We start from the raw sequence: 14,410 nt of genomic DNA, 5'->3' as shown, positions 1-14,410 counted from the left end.
AGACGTCATAGCTACAAGCTTGTTGGAGAAATAGTAGAGCTACTCTTTTCAATATCAACATGAAATGTGACTCTCTCTTCACACCCGTCAGCAGAGAGAATTCTGGAAAGTCCTGATTTGGTTGATCAAAGCCTGTTACCCTATTCATATAAAACCAAAATAAGCAAAGAGAATATAATAATGCATTAAAATACATTAATTTCCATGCCAAAATTTCCTGTGCTAAGGAGTAGTAGAAATTGAGTGGCGATTTTGTTTTTTTCACAAAAGTTTTGCCTTTTTTTTCCTCACCCCTTCCATTAAACGACGCCGTTTTCCTTTGTGTGCTTCCTTCCTCCCTCCGCCGCACGCCGCACGCCGCATCCCTTTCCCATTACCTTCTTCATGCGTTCTGCAGGGAAAACGACACCGTTTCAGTTCGCCATTCTCTTCTTCATGCGTTCCGCAGGGAAAACGACACCGTTTCAGTGTTAGGTGTGCCGTTTCCCTCTTCGTTCTACCTTCTTGCCTCATTTCTTCTTTCTTTCGTTTTGGTTTTTTTCGTTGGGGCAGAGCATCTTCTCCACGCTTTTGGTTCTTCAAGTGGGTTTGCTTACTTCTTGATTTGATGGGTAATTGTTTATTTCATATTCTTCTTCATTTTATTAGGTTTACTATTTATTTGTTTATTTCATGTTCTTCTTCATTTTATTAGGTTCACAATGAATTCGCTGTTCTTCTTCTACGCATTGTCTTGGTAATCATTTTATCTTGCACGCTTTTGTACTATCCTTGTATGTTTATATAATTGATTTGTACTATTTGTTTTGTATTTCTACATTTTATCTCGCTATTCAAGTGGGTTTAGTTCTTGTTTTTCTTTAGTGTTTTTGTTTTGTGTTCCTGTCATTGGTTTTTTGCTTTTTTTCTTGATTTCTCATTATGTTTCATTCTTTTGTTATAGTTGTTAATTTATACATTTTGTTGATTCCTTTTTTATGATTTTTACTTGCTTATTTGATTTTGCTAAAGTTGTGAAGCCAATGATGTTCTGTCATTCTACCCACTTAATATTGGAATGCAAACTTAAATATGAAGGACTTTGCAATGTCTTATATTTAACTTTCTTTTCCTCCTCTTTGTTTTTTGATAGACATACACGGTAAGCATTTTGATGGCTGTTAGTCCATTCACCAAGCTTCCTTATCTTTATAATGTGCGTATGATGGAGCAGTATAAGGAAGCACCATTTGGTGAGCTTTAGTCCTATTTTTGCTGTTGCAAATGCATCATATAGGTATCTCACATTAAAGTTATTTCTATGGAAATTGAATGTTGATGTGTGATGTATCTAGCTTTACCAATAACCTGATCTAATTAGGTTCTATTTGTTTTTAAATCCATAGCTATGATGAGCGAAAGTAGAAGCATATCTATACTGCTATAATATATAAACCGCATCAATTTCCATGGGAAAATTGGCACTGTTGATCTACAATGCCAAATTCAAGGGTAATTTTGTGAATGTGGGGGTGTTTGGAGGCTGTTGCTAGATCATGAAGGAAAGGTTGGAGTGAAAGAAAGTGTATAAATGAATATCAGTTTTGGTAAGTTTGATATGTGTTTCTCTAATTTATAATGCTCATCCAGGATATGTATTATTATTTTTGCTAATCCTCATATCCTATTTGAGTCTCCATAAAATTGTGAGCTTTGTTGTTAAGCACACCCAACCTGTTTTACCTCCAAAATAAAGTTTTAGGTAATTCATTTCTTTCACCTGCAATAGCATTTTCTTTTTGGAAATTAATCATGTTTTCTTTTTAACTCTAAAGTTCCTCTCATGATATTGTTTATGAATAAATAACCATATTATGGAGTTTGAAGTCTACTTTGGTCTAATGATTAAAAAAGAAAGGTCTGGTGAGAAATTGCATCCTTTTTCATTTTTCTATATGGTTTCATTAATTATATTTTGACTGTCAAACGCTTAATTATCAAAGTTTCTGGGATGTATTTTTCTTTTTCAGCTAATTCCCTGGATAATGGAACAAGATATAAGCTATCAAACAATTAAATTTTGCGTACCCTTACTGAACTATTTAATTCTAATTGAAGCAAATGTGTACTATTCGATTGTATAAGTTTTGACTCTTATGAGTTTAAGTACAGACTTTCATCCTCTCCAATTTATGATTGTATGCAAATTTACCCTTTCTGCTATACTATGACTATCAGTAGCTTGGCCTCTTTTTGCACTAACATGAATAACTTCTTCTGCTTCATCCACTTCTTTCTCTTTGTTCTTCCCTTTTTTACCTCTGCCCACCTTCTGAAAATGTCAAAGACAAAATACCTGTTGGCTTGATTTAAATAGAGATAAAAAAATTAGGAACTAAAACTTAAAGAAATGATTAAGAAAGAGGTTTGAGAAACAGATAGACACGCATTCTTTTTCTTTGTATCGGTAGTAGAGGCTGTGGGAGAAATGTTCTTGGAACTGCTGGTTGATTGTGCCTCTGCTTTTCTCTTCTTGCTGCTGTTAGGGAAAACATTTTGACTTGAGGTGGAAGTGGCAGCATGAACAATTGATGCTGAATTCACGATTTCCGGATGATGGAAAGCACTTGGAAGACCGTTGTGATCGTACCTTGCTAGAAATTCAAGTGGTGGTTGGTGGTGGGCCAAGAAAGAGTCTACTGAGAAGTCAGTGGCGCTGAAATTCTCTAAGGTACTCGGATTTAGCTTTGGAAGCTGCTTCAACATTTGTATGTTCATATTCATCTCTATGAAAGGCTGAGAAAGTCTTAGCCTCTGTAAATATTCTGTAAACTCGGCCATGAAGAATATTTTCAGGTGGAGTGCTTCTTAGAGACTCTTAATGGAAAGGTAGGAATTGAGAGTAACATCTATAAGGTACAAACAAAATGTGTATTATTAGAAGAGTTTAATTAGTATTATTGATTAACAAATAGTAGCTTGAATATTTCCTATATGAAAATGTGGGTGTCACTGAAATTGTGTTTTGCTTTAAATTTAAGTTAAAAATTGAAAGCATGAAAGCTCCAAGTGAAAATTTCATTTTCTGAAGCTGAATTTGTTAGGCAGGTCCATATATATATATATATATATATATATATATATATATATATATATATATATATATCCAGTGGTGTGGGGCCATTATAAGTTCTTAGATTAAGGCTTAAATATTGGAATAAATGATCAAGAATGCTTTTTTTTTTTTTTTTTTTTTTACTTTTGTAAAAAAAAAAGTGAACTGGAAGAAATTATGAAGCTCATTTCTGTCCAGGTCATCTATCCTTTTGGTGGCTGCTCATTTACCAAGGTTTAAAAATTTCAGGAAATCTTTAATCAGTAGCGGATTAGGAGCAGAATATTTATTTATTAGTTTCTCTGCATATGATTTGTCACAATTGATCATCTTCTTCTTTTCTAACATAATTGTCCTGTTTCTATGAACCATATTTCATTATTCGCTTAAGTACGAATGTATAATGCACCTCTTGCAGAAAGAATAATATCAAGAACTAATATGTGTAGCTTGCTGAGATGGAGGAAATTTTTTCCTTGAAAAGCATGACTAGAACTAAAATTCTTATAAATAATATGTTCGCAACGTACCAACCCCAGTAGTGTATTTTATAGAATGCTTATAATGATCCAGTTGCAAAAAGGGATAGGTTCTTGGCAACTAACAACTGCTCTTCAGCTAACAAACTTGGCAAGGGTGGCTTTGGTTCAGTTTATAAGGTGCTGCAATATCAGAATATTTATTGGCTTCATAGGATTATATCGCTGTTTGTTGAAAGATGTCTGTTATTCTGATAATGATCTTGCTATTGTTGTCAAGATTTATATCTACTATGCTTAATATATATATATATATATATATATATATATTTTTTTTTTTAATTTTCTAAATCTGTTATCTCATTGCCTTACTAGCGTGACACAAATATCCCCCTTCTAGTTAAATAGGCTGACCAGTGAGATGTATTGGTGATGCTGGTGGCGCAACTGACAGGTGCAATGTTCCTCTCTCTATATGCAGACACCACCAGCATCTCAGCCTAATTTCATTTTAAAATAAAAAATAGTCAAAACAACTTCTATTGAAATCTTAATTAATATCTTATTAGGTAAACCACTTCACATAATTTATTAAAAATTAACATAACATATTATATATATATATATATATATATATATTTAAATATAAATCACTTTACATATTTTATCAAAAATTAAATAATATATATACATTGTCCCGCAGCAAAGCGCGGGTATATGCCTAGTTAATCATTATGTGCAAAAATATTACGGCAAGCTTTCTTGCTCATTGATTGCTTTAAAAGCATAGAAGCAAATCATGGAGGACCAAGAAAATCAAGATAACATCTCTCAAGTTCCTTAAATGCCAAATCTTCATCCCTGTATAAGCAATAAACCGGTACAGATTTAGAATCAATTTGGGTACCAAAGCCAATGAGATAGCATCTCGGTAGGTGGCTATTGGACCTGAGAGGCTCAAACAAAGTGAAAGGTAAGACAAGGCAAGAGAGATTGAGGCGAGAGTGGAAGAGGGTAGCAAACAGAGCAGAGAATGCTCCGGAGAAAGAAGGGTAGTTGTATAGCACCACATTTTGTGATCTTCTCTTCTCTTGCTTTGTTAATTCTTCTAAAGCAGCATCTTATAAACCCATGAGCTCTAGTTTCAGGGCCAATAATTGGAGCTATGGAGGAGGCCGAGAATGGCCTCCATTTCCATTGTCGGAGGAGTCTGGCAGCCATAGAAGAACACTCCAAAGAGTAAAACGTTGTCGTTGCTTCAGTGGACAATTTTGAGAAGTGAGAACATTAAAAGAATTGAAAATTTCCTCCATTCTTTTTTTTTTCCTCAGAAAAATTCTTCCATTCAACAGACTGAGAAGTAAAAACAAAGATACAAATCATTTGCGTATAGATTCAAGTTCTCACTACCTTGGAAAGTCAATCTGCGCATGTTGCCTTCCCCACACACAAATGAAACAGAAATGGATGGTTTTTAAATAAAGAGGATTTGATATCATGAATAATAGCAGAGATATCCCAAGATACTGGAGATTGATTATGGAAAATGGGGATGGGCAAGAGGCCCATTTTTCATTATTTATACCCTTTTCATAAAATTTTATTATGTCACTAAAAAATTTATAGGCGATTGTCAAAGTAGAAACTACAGGTTAATAGATTTAACAGTCAAAGTCATCAAAGAAGAATCAGCGTGTAAAAGAAAAAACCTATTACTTTCAGTCTGATTGAAGTCTTCTGTCTTCAGTATTTTGATTTTAGCTATCTGAAAAGCAAACTGCTATTGAATTGTTAAGTAAGCAGCAGTCTCTTATGTTCTGCAAATGCTTACACATAATTGTTTCACTTGGTTAGCTTGCTAAAGAGAAAAAGTACAAATTGTTGGGGAAACACCTCAAATTAAGTAGTGAAAAAATAAATACGATAGTAATAATAAATAAAATGACTCTTAATTTAGGCTACATCCACAAGCAAAATTCCGAATGAATCTTCTATAGTAGGTATAAAAAGAGTACAAATGAGATCTATTGAAAATAGTGGCACTCGAAAAAGTGTTTCCCAAAAAATCCACAAAAATTTCCGCATTATTTTTATCACTCCCCCTTTAGAAAATAATTTCTACAATTAATAATAATCTCTTTTAATTTTTCCTCAAAGCTACAAGCCTTGAAATACCCCTCTCCAAAGCAAATTTGCTTTGAAATAACTCACAAACTCGTATGCATAAAATGAACAAAAAAAATGCCTATTTATAGGCAAAAACCAACTTGCACCACTTTAATCATATGCGGTTAACAATTCTTATCTTTTAAGAATTGATTTGCTTTTTATACAACTTGGTACAACTATACACAGCACCCATTTTTGTCACTTTTTTCAATTTCTTCATTTTTTGTTTTGACTATTGGCTCTTCAAAATGGTGCCTCCATTAGGAGGGACTCACAACAATTTTCCCTCTCCCTACTACATGGAGGGCTCCACCATTCCTGCTATCGACCGATAGCATTCACACTTCTCATTTGGTAAAATTTTTGTCAACATATCTAATCCATTTTCATCAGTATGGATCTTCTTAAGCAATAACTACTTCATCTCCAACACATCTCTGATCTAGTGATATCTCATATCAATATGCTTAGATCTAGAATGGAAGAAGGAATTTTTCCCAATGTGAATAGCACTTTGACTGTGACAAAATAAATGATAATTTTCCTATCGGCAACTAAGCTCATTCAAGAACTTTTTCATCCACAATAACTCCTTACATGCTTCCATCAGTGCAATAAACTCTGCCTTTAGAAAATAACTCACAAATTTGCTTTGGAATAACTCACAAACTTGTGTCCATAAAATGAACAAAGAAATGCCTATTTATAGGCAAAAACCAACTTGCACTGCTTTAAGCATAGGCAGTTAACAATTCTTATCTTTTAAGAATTGATTTGCTTTTTATACAGCTTGGTACAACTACACACAACACCCATTTTTTTTTACTTTTTTCAATTTCTTTATTTTTTTTAAACCATTGGCTATTTAAAACGTGCCTCTATTAGGAGAGACCCACAAGACAAATAGAAATTCATAGCTTGCTGCAATCATGTTTCTTGTTTTCTTGGTCTTTTCTTGTTGCATAGTGCCCCTTTTTGTTGATGAGCTCCCTTATTACGTGCCTTCAGATAACTTAGTGTTAGGATAAATCATAGCAAATTAAATATTTATTTGGGCAAATGGGTGCAACAACAAAATTATAAAAGAAAAATAAAATTGAGAAACACACATAATTTACGTGGTACGACGTATAGCCTACGTCCATGGGTGAAGGGGAGCAGAAAATCCACTAACAAATTGAAAGTAGTACAGTGCAAGAAGAAAAATCGCTCAAACCCTATAACCTAAATATACCCAAAAAACCTCACACACTTTTCTCTCTAATTTTTCTCTAAAAAATGGAGCGCATTGAAAATTGGAGAAACTATCTCCTATTTATAACAATTGAAGTCGACCAATTTATGTTACAAATAGGCAAAAACGAATTCCTTCATAATGAAGGAGTCAACAGTTGGTACCAACAAATTCATGCAAGCTATATATATAAAATTCAAGTCACTAACTGACAAATCTCCACCTTGACTTAAATTCTCTTGCTATGAATTAGAAGATTTCTCTCCACCTTTTCCACATAAACCCTTAGGGGCAAGCTCAATTATTAGAAATTCCAATCGAGTCCAAACAATGCTTGAACTTGCTTATTGAAAGAGGCTTAGTCAACATATTAGCTGGATTGTCTGCAGTACCAATTTTCTTAACAACAATGTTGCCTTGTGAAATAATATCTCAAACAAAATGGTACTTTACATCAATGTGTTGTGTCCTTTCATAGAACATTTGATCTTTGGTTAAGTGCATAGCTCTTTGACTATCACAATAGACAATAGTCACTTGTGAATTTGAACTGAGCTCACTAAACAAACCTCTTAACCAAATAGCTTCCTTTATGGCCTTAACCACTGCCATGTATTCTACTTCTATAGTTGATAATGCAATTGTAGGTTGTATGGTGGCTTTCCAATTGATAGCATAGTCGCCAAGGGTAAATATATAACTTGTGATGGATCTTCTTTTATCAAGATCACCTGCATAATCTGAATCAACATAACCAATCACATTGCCCTTACTTTTTCCAAATTCCAAACAAGCATTACTAGTACCTTGCAAATATCTCAAAATCCATTTTATAGCCTGCTAATACTCTTTACCAGGATTAGACATATATCTACTAATAACACTTACTACATGTGAAATGTCAAGGCGAGTGCAAACCATGACACACATAATGCTACCAATAGTGCTGGAGTGAGGAACATGTAACATGTACTCTATTTCCTTTTCAAACTATGGGGACAAAGTAGCAGAAAGTCTAAAATGAGCAGCAAGTCTAAAATAAGCAACAAGTGGAGTACTTACAGGTTTAGCTTTTTTCATGCCAAAACACTCCAGAACTTTCTCGATAAAATTCTTCTGAGTCAGATAAAGCCTATCTGCAATCCTGTCTCTTTGAATCTCCAACCAAGAATTTTCTTGGCTGCTCCCAAATCTTTTATCTCAAATTCACCACTTAATTCCTTTTTTTAACATGTTAACCTCAAACATATCCTTGGTAGCAATAAGCATATCATCAACATAAAGTAACAAATAAATAAATAAGCCATTAATAATTTTTCTGAAATACACACAGCTATCATATTGGCTCCTGGAATAACCATGCCCAACCATAAAGGAATCAAACTACTTGTACCATTGTCAAGAAGATTGCTTCAAACCATATAATGATTTTTTCAATAAGCAACATGATCTTCTTTACCTTTAACCTCAAAACCCTCAGGTTGTTGCATATAAATTTTCTCTTCAAGTTCACCATGCAAGAATGTGATTTTAACATCTAGCTGTTCTAGCTCTAAATCATGTATAACAACTAGAGCAAGCAAGGCACGAATAGAGCTATGTTCTCCTTCTGTTTCTTGTGCAGCAACATAGGTAAAAGTGACATAATATGCTAATCTTGAAAGCTTCCTTTTCTCTCTCTTTGGCTTATTTTTGGCAATCGAGTGCTCCTCCTATACTTTTTCTGTTGATTCTTCTACTTCTGTAGAAGTGGGTAATTGAACTAGGCTCTGCTCTGAAGTATTATTTTGTGAAGAAGATATATTCTCCACCTCAATCTCAACCTCCACCTGTTTGTCTAAATTCTGCACTCCTGGGTTAGAAGAACTAAAAGACTTCTTCCTCGGGTGAAGCATGGAAGATTTATCAAACACAACATCCCTACTAATAACAGACTTAGGTGACCTAGGATCAAGATACCAGATTTTATATCCTTTTACACTAGGAGGATAACCAATAAATATTCCCTTTTTAGATCTAGGTTCTAATTTTTCATCTTTGGCATGGACATAAACAAGACAACTAAATATCCTTAAACTAGAGTAATCAGTAGAGTTTCCAGACCATACCTCTTCTGGAGTTTTATAGTCAATTGATGCAGATGGAGAACGATTCACCAAATAGCAAGCTATAGAAGCCGCTTTTCTGCCTAGAAATCCTGAGATAAACCATAATTTAACAGCATACATCGAACCTTTTCTAATAAAGTTCTATTCATACGCTCAACTACACTATTCTGTTGTGGAGTTCCTCTAACTGTAAGATGTCTTATAATGCCCTCATCTTTGCAAAATTTGTTGAACTCAATATAATAGAATTCTAACCCATTATCAGTGCATAAGCGCTTAATTTTCTTGCCTGTCTGTCTGTCTACTAGTGCTTTTCATTGCTTAAAAGTAGCAAAGACATCATTTTTATGCTTTAGAAAATAAACCCATACCTTCCTAGAGTAATCATCAATGAAGGTAAGCATGTACTGAGCACTATCTTTTGAATGAATGCATGCAGGCCCTTAAAGATCTGAATGGATATAATCCAAAGTACCTTTAGTTCTGTGAACTCCTATATTGAAGTTGACTCTCTTTTGTTTGTTGAAAAAACAATGCTCACAAAACTCCAAACTTGATGTACTTTGGCCATAAAGAAGACCCCTTTTGCTTAACATAGTCAAGCCTTTTTCACTTATGTCTCCTAGCCTTTTGGGCCACAACTTGGTCACATCTAAATCTGACATAAATGTGGTAATTGCTGCTGTACCAATGACTACAGAACCTTATAACACATATAATCTGCCAATTTGTATGCCTTTCATCACAACAAGAGCACCTTTCAAAACCTTCAGGACTCTACCTTCACTAGAAAATCTGCAACCGTTGGCTTCTAAAGTAGATAAAGAGATGAGGTTCTTTTTTATCTCTGGAACATGTCATACCTCAATCAAAATTCTAACCATGCCATCGTGCATTTTCAGTTTGACAGTACCAATACCAACAACTTTACAAGGATGATCATTACTCATCAATACAACTCCTTTGTCTATAGGTTCATAAGAGGGAAAACAATCTCTATAGAGACATATATGATATGAGCAAGCAGAATCTAAGATCCACCCTTGTATAGAACTGGTACCATCATCAGTCACGACATAGACATCACACTCTTCCTCATTAGTTGCAACACTAGCTTCAACAGGATTCTCATATTTCTGATTTCTTTCTTTATTCTTGTTTTGAAGCTTGAAGCAATCAGCCTTGATGTGCCTTTTCTTATTGCAATAATTACAAGTCAGATTACTGTGCCTGGACTTTGATTTTGATCTGGATCAACCACTACTGCTCGAACCTTTTGAAGCGGACTTTCCTTTGACAATTAGGCCCTCAACTGGACTATTCTTATCACTAGAAAGCTCTTTATCAATAAGGCCTTTCTAAAATAAGGATTCTTTAACCTCCTCTGTAGTTAGAATTTTTCTACTGTAGATTCAAGTCTCTCTGAAATTCTTAAAAGATGAAGGTAAAGACTATAGCAACATAAGAGCTTTGTCTTCTTCTTCATACTTAATATCCAAATTTTCCAAATCCATAAGGATAGAATTAATTCATCATGGTGTAATTTTAGGGATGTACCTTCTGCCATGTTAAGCATGTACAGGTGATGCTTCACAACCAATTTACTGGTGAGGTTTTTCGTCATATACAGAAACTCGAATTTCTTCCACAAGTCTTTAGCAGTCTTCTCATGAATGACTTCACGCAAAACCTCATTTGACAACCATAACTGAATGGCAGGTAATGACTTTTCTTCCAATTCTTGCTTCTGCTCCTCTGTCTTTGTGAGAAGTAATTTATCCTTTCCCGATAATGCTTTTTGCAAACCATTCTATGTCAGAATCACTTTCATCTTGACTTGCCAAAGGGCAAAACTAACATTGCGATCATACTTCTCAATATCAAATTTTTTAGTTGCCATAACTAATCCTAAACTAAATATCAAACCAGCTCTAATACCATATTGTTAGGATAAATCGTAGTAGAATAAATATTTATTTAGGCAAATGGGTGAGACAACAAAATTATAAAAGAAAAATAAAATTGGGAAACACACAAAATTTATGTGGTTCGGTGTAAAGCCTACGTCCATGGGTGAAGGGGAGCAAAAATCCACTAATAAACTAAAAGTGGTACAGTGCAAGAAAAATAATCACTCAAACCCTATAACCCAAATACACCCAAATAACCTCACACACTTTTCTCTCTAATTTTTCTCTCAAAAATGGACCACGTTGAAAACTGGAGAAACTATCTCCTATTTATAACAATTGAAGTTGGCGAATTTATATTACAAATCGGCAAAGCAAAGTCCTTCATAACGAAAGAATCAACCGCTGGCACCAACAAATTCATGCAAGCTGTGTGTGTGTGTGTATATATATATATATATATAAAATTCGAGTCACTAACTGACACGTGGCAATGGATTATTCCCCATTAGATATACCATCGTATTTCAGACCAAATTCTAACATTGAACGAAATTTCATTTCCAACGGTGTCCAGAATATATGCTATAGAACCTCACAACCGCAGTGAGAAACCAAAAACTTCTGCTTGCATCATGAGAAAACAGTTCACTTACGCATTTTCTGTCTCTATTGGCCCCAAGTTTGTTCGCCTATATCTTATACCAATCTCTTATTCTGGGTTGAAGATATCCAAGGCATTGTTCTTCGTCAGCATTGGTCAGTATACAATTCTATCCCCTTCTGAGTCCTCCTATAATAAACTCAACTCAGATGCTGATTATGCTGTCAGAGAATTCTGTATCAACACAGAAGGCCAAATATATATTAAATGTGACATTCACCCCATCTTCGAAGATTTCAGGTGCCTATGCTTTTGTTAACAAGACTGAAATCGTCTTCATGCCTTCAAAACTTTACATCCAAGAAAATGTTCCACTTCCACTTATCGGACAGCCTTCTCACTATTCTATGGAGAACTTGACAGCCCTTGAGATGATGCACCGGCTGAACGTAGGAGGGTATTTGATCCCTCAACCAGAAGATACTGGGATGTTTCGACTCTGGACAAGTGACATCATTATCTTATGGGTGATGAAGCTGAGACGAGTAATATTGAATCAGATGTTCAAATTCAGTCAAGCTCATTGACACATGCATATGCTGCTCCAGACTAAGTTTACGAATCTGCCAGGACAGATCGGGATAAGTTTGCAGGCCAGCATAGAGCTAGATGGTCATTTCCTGTTGATATTGGCTTCTATTACCCTGTCAGGCTCCACTTCTGTGAGATTTCAAGCTAGATTCAGAACACTATATCAAAATTATTATATTGGGAATAAAAACTTTGACTCAAAAGTATATTTATTTGTCTCTATATATTTTTAAAAATAAATAATTATTTATTCTATTTATAGTTGTCTCTCAATATAATTAGAATCAAATATGAAAATAAATATACTTAACTTTCTTGTTTATATTAATAACTTATAGAGACGCCGTTCAAGAAGAAAAACTTATAGAGACAAAAAAAAATTGTCTCCCTTTTCTATTTTAACAAACTATATTATTTATCCTTAAATCTAATTTTTTAAGACAAATTAAATTGACTTTAATTGTTTATACTAAAATTTCTAAATTTATTTTTAAAATTAAATAAATTTGTTTCTAAAAATAAATTATCTTGTAATCATATATTATTTTTTTATCATATCAATAATTATTAATATAAATACATTTATTTATTTTTAATAATATAATAATTATTTACTACTATAATTTAAATGGCGTTATTTAAATTACTAAAATAATAAAAATTATTTAAAATAAATAAATATATTTTTAAAATAAACTATCACTAACAGGCATAGTATTTTGAACCCCATTTTTTACTTAAAATGTCAAGGGATGAGGATTGTTTTTTATAGGAAAATCATCACCTTTCAAATACTTGAAAAACTAATGTGAGACATCACTTTTTTTTTTTTACAAATTATTATTTTCTTAATTTATAATTCAAAATTTAAATTTTCAATTTATTATATAAATACTTTACTATAATAAATAATTAACAATATATTATATTATATAATCAAAATTTATTATACTTATTATATTACTTATGTATTTTTAAGTACAGATTTAATTAAAAATTAGTAATTAAAAAATCAACATATCAATATATGTATAATTAATATAGTCAAATCATCAAAATATTTATAGTTTAATGAAAAAGTATTTTTATCAAAATTTTAATTTTTTTTTAAAAATTAATAACACTTGTTAGCTTAATGATTGATAATAATTTATTGATTAAAAGCTTTAATTATATGGATTAAAATAAAATAATAATTTCTTTTTATTAATATGTAGAAACATAATAATATATATATATATATGGTTAATTTTTAAAATCACTTTTTTATTTAACTATATGTAATCTATATATACTTAACACATCTTTTATATTTATATATAATTTTTTTAATATAAAAAAGAGAATTTTTTAGTGACAAATAAAAAAAAACTTTAAAACCTTTTATATAAATAAAGTTAATTTTAATAAATTAGAAATAAATAATATAATATTTAAATATCAATAAAATTTTTCCACAGATAATAGTTATTAGTAGTAAATATCTTGTTTGTCTTAAACATGTGTCTCTAAAAGATAATATTGTAGTACTCAAAAAACGGTACAAGAGTGTTTCATGTTTGTATCAATAATCAAACTGCCGAGGATCATGCCGATATTTTCCACTGGAGCCATGGTGTTGGAATTCCCATTTATAGAGACTAAATCATCAACTTTTCAGGACCAGGAGAAGGCATAAAGCATCTATTAATCACCATCGGAAGTAAAAATGGATCATCTGCAATGCATGAAGTTCCAATTTTAAATGGGTTGGAAATTTTCAAGTTGTCTGACAATTCCAACTATCTAGCAGGACCTCATCCGTTTAGAGTAAGAAATCCGCATCTGCATACTTCAGACTTCAATAAAGATCATCATGCTTTGGTTTTGGTAATGCCCAAAAACAATACCTAGTATATCTGATTGGATATTTGATGGAGAAAATGGAATGATTCTTGTTTATGATTACATGGCTCAAGGTACACTACGTGATCACCTCTACAAGACTTAGAAGCCTCCACTTCCATGGAAGCAGAAGCTCAAGACTTGCACTGCAGCCGTACGAGGACTGCAATACCCGCACACAGGTGCAAAGAGCACTATCACTGTTGGTAAAGAAAGAAAAAATAAAATAAAATATTGAAAGATGAGCAAAAGACTTGTAGTGCTGATTTTTTTATTTTCTGTTTTTTTAAAAAAGAAACACAGTATAGGACTTTAAATAATCTCAAGAGAACAATAG

The 14,410-nt window shown here is 32.9% G+C and overlaps 1 long non-coding RNA gene and 1 pseudogene across 2 annotated transcripts; both read left to right on the top strand.

Annotated features, from left to right (window-relative positions):
* The first annotated feature begins 355 nt into the window (after positions 1 to 355).
* LOC131173314 (uncharacterized) lies at positions 356 to 3,042 on the top strand. 2 transcript variants are annotated; one of them, XR_009143567.1, is made up of 4 exons: positions 356 to 611; positions 1,133 to 1,276; positions 1,386 to 1,586; positions 2,526 to 3,042. It is a non-coding gene; the product is annotated as an uncharacterized LOC131173314 (long non-coding RNA). The 2 variants fall into 2 exon arrangements; XR_009143566.1 differs by having other exon boundaries at positions 1,133 to 1,586.
* An 8,245-nt stretch (positions 3,043 to 11,287) lies between these two features.
* LOC131172819 (receptor-like protein kinase FERONIA) lies at positions 11,288 to 14,120 on the top strand (annotated as a pseudogene).
* The last annotated feature ends 290 nt before the right edge of the window (positions 14,121 to 14,410 follow it).

This window comes from Hevea brasiliensis, chromosome 14 (genome assembly GCF_030052815.1).
Source record: "Hevea brasiliensis isolate MT/VB/25A 57/8 chromosome 14, ASM3005281v1, whole genome shotgun sequence".
Classification (NCBI taxonomy): domain Eukaryota; kingdom Viridiplantae; phylum Streptophyta; class Magnoliopsida; order Malpighiales; family Euphorbiaceae; genus Hevea; species Hevea brasiliensis.
This window is presented reverse-complemented; position numbering and strand designations above follow the sequence as displayed.